Consider the following 3,479-nt stretch of genomic DNA (forward strand, 5'->3'; position numbering starts at 1 on the left):
TGCAAAACAGGTTTGTGTAGGATAAGAGCATGTTCAAGATTTTATGGTTCAAATACCCATTGTGTAAAAAACTAAGGTTTCTTTTTTTGTGTTTTTTAGGGATGGAATTGGATTAAAATGTGTGAACTGTGCACTGAAAAAATGAATATATTTCTCTAAATCTGGCTTTTCTTTTTTTTAAACAAAACTTTTATTTTTTTAATCTCCCCCCAATAACTTACAATATGAAAACCCCAACAAATATAAAAATTATAAAAATATATAAAAATATAAAAAATACAATAATTTTTTTAATTTTTAAAAACTGTGCCGCCTCTGAGCAGGGTCCAGCCTGATGTGCTGCTCCATGGCAGACATCCTCCTGTTCAAGGATGCCAGGTCTTCCTGCATGCTTCCTGGTGGGTGAGGAAAAACAAATAATATATTAACTGGAAGAGTTTGGTCCAAACAATTTTTTTAAAGTACTGTCCTTTTAAAAAGCCAACTAACGAAAATCAAAACTTATGAAGAAGATGTTCAAGATGTTGCCAGGGTTGGGGTAGTGGTGGTGGCGGTGTTGGGGGGCTCGGAAGCTCCTCGGGTGGCCTGGCTGCCTCCCTCGATGTGGAACTGGCTGTGTTTGTAGAAGGAGACCAAAAAAAGAGAAGTACTGACCAAATGGAACAGTATAACATGCAACTAGTTCTTAAATTGCACAGTGCTAAAGAATTTAAAATATGTTATCCCATCAAGTTATGACTGTTTTGCTGTTTACACAGAGCAAAACAAGAAAGAAAGGTGAATTCTGGGTGCAATGAAGGTTGTGGGTTTTCACAAGGGACAAATTTGTCTAAGTGACATTTAACCTTTGTCTTCTGTTAAAAGCTGCCTGAACATGAAGCTAGTCATACACTCCTAATGATACTTAATAGAACTAGAACTAGGCCTAACAAACTATGTCCTAGTTTATAATAATGGTTCTAAAGGAATGTTTACAATATCTAAAATGGAGAAATACTTAGTCATCTGAGGAACTTCGGTCCTGTGGAGGAGATGCGGGTGGCGAGGGCGCTTCAGCAGCTGTAGATAAATAATGAACAGCATAAGTAAAAGTGGGTGGGCAGGACTAAAGTAGAATTGTAAGGTTAGTTAAGGTGAATAGATGAATGCTGAACTTCTAAATGATACTTTATGCCTACGTCCAAAAGTTTTAAGCAAACATTTGTCAGTACAACTATGGCCAACTAAACAACTCATGTCTATTTTTAGTCTTGCTAGCCAACACCCTAGAAAGAACGTTCATTTGATGCATGATTAATGACTGGAAGCTACATGAAATCCTGCTAGATCTTTCTTTGTATTTGTAATGAAGAAACACATGGCAATGCGTTTCAAACACGCATAAAACACGAAAAACAAACATTCAAACATGGAGAAACATGAGTTAAATCTAGTAAAAAAAATCCCCCTCCCCACCCCCCTTAAACTTTTCTAAAAAAATCACTTACTTTAATAATAAAATGCAGCTCCCTCCCACCAAACAATGCGCGCGGCATGATGTCCTCTCTCCAACTTCCTCATTAAATACCGCCTAGTGGAAAACGTGGCCACGCCACGCATTTGCCTGTGCGCCGGCTGTATGCGAATCTTTATCCGCATGTAGTCAGTGCCCTTTGTTGCGCATAGTTATGCGCATATATTTTTGATTAATAGTCCTTTTCCAAAATAATTCAGGGGATTAAAAACAATCACAATTGTCTTTTTAAACTGTGTGTCCTGAGCGATTGGAAAGGAGATGACATAAATCCCCAAAAAACAAACAACATTTTAGAAATAACTTTATTCAAAATAAACATTTGCTAAAAGGTCAAAATAAAATCTAAAAACATATCAAAACCAAAATAAAAAAATACACATCACTAAAAATTTTACAGTAACAAAATTGAAAAGAACAAACAAAACACATATAAACCCATACTTCCACGTAAAGCCAAAATAGTTCAAAAATGTCCCAAAAAATTCAAAAAATACTTATTAAACCAATATGCAATTTTGCCTTATCAAGGGTGGAAAAGTGGAGCAGAAAATCGTTATGCAGGATAAACATTGAAAAGTGATAGTAAAGGCAGAATTTGGCAATCAAACACTATGGCCACAAACACAACACCATAGCATTACTATTGACTTCAAAATATACATCAAAACATTCCAAGTCCAAAAAAATTAAAAAAGAAGCTATTGTGCTAAATGGCAAAAGTATCAAATACAGCAACATAGATTAATTAGGATATCATACAAACCAACAGCCTCTCCAAGAAGAAAAAGACAAAAGGAAAGAGCAAGCTAAACTACACCCTTATATATGCTCAACTTTAAGCGCACAGGTGATAGCAATTCACTTGCAAACAGCGCAAACATTTTTTTTTTGGGCTATAGGGTAATATGTGTGCCATTAGAAAGAATGATTTTTTAGGGGAACAGTGACTTTTCATGCAAGCTCGCCAGTGTAAAGCTGCCTGTGATGCGCGGCTCCGGCCGCGAGCTCATCTAGTTGCTGAATTGCGCAACGGCTTCCGATTTTGGATCGCGAAAACCGATGCACGAGCGACCCACCGATGCACGAGCGACCTTCTTGATGAATCAGGGCCTATGTGTCCAAAGCCCACAGATCCTGGACAAAAATATGCTACTTATCTCTCTATGTTAGAAAGAAAATAAGTTATGTTCATGACTTATGAGGGAAATGAAGGGTTAAATAGGTATTGTTTAAGTACTGTATAGCTAAAGCTAATATGAGCCATATACTTGTATAAAGAGTTGTATTTCTTTTTCTATCTACTCAGTTTAATTATAACCAGATGGTGAAAATTCTAAATTTTTTGGAATACAATGTATGCCTTGTGTGCCTTGCAATGTATCAAATAACACTATATAAGGCCAAAACTTAAACAGCTGCATGTGAACAAGGACAACCTCTTGTATACCTATTAGTATAAAAAGACTGCCTTGTCAAATAAAGATTAGGGAATATTCCTAAAACCATACTGTGCATGTGTTTCATTGGGATATCTCTCCAGATGTCTGTCTCTGTGGGTAAAGGAAAAGTCAGGGTGCATTTGAAGAACTAGAAGTAGAAGCAGATCCTTTCAGGGGGGTTAATTATTGCAGAAAATGATTAGAATTTGAATCAGGTTTTTATGTCTCAGTATGATTTTCACCTAACTTCTGTGTCTGTGACTGCACTTGGACAAAATAAAGGTGGAAATTTTCCAGCAGATGCATGTAGACACAAAAAACAGACACGTATTCTAAGCCTTTCTCATTCTCCTTAACCACCTAGCCGGTATGCCCGTACGAAGGTTGGGCAAAAAAAAAAATGGCTAGGATGGTTAACCCCGTAATTTTGTCACATCCTTACCTCCATGGTCCCGCTGTGCACATCCAGCGGGACCATGGAGGTAAGGATTCCAGCGTCGTTTTCCTATTCCAGCGTCGTCCTC

This window comes from Pyxicephalus adspersus, chromosome Z (assembly GCF_032062135.1).
Source record: "Pyxicephalus adspersus chromosome Z, UCB_Pads_2.0, whole genome shotgun sequence".
NCBI classification, from domain to species: domain Eukaryota; kingdom Metazoa; phylum Chordata; class Amphibia; order Anura; family Pyxicephalidae; genus Pyxicephalus; species Pyxicephalus adspersus.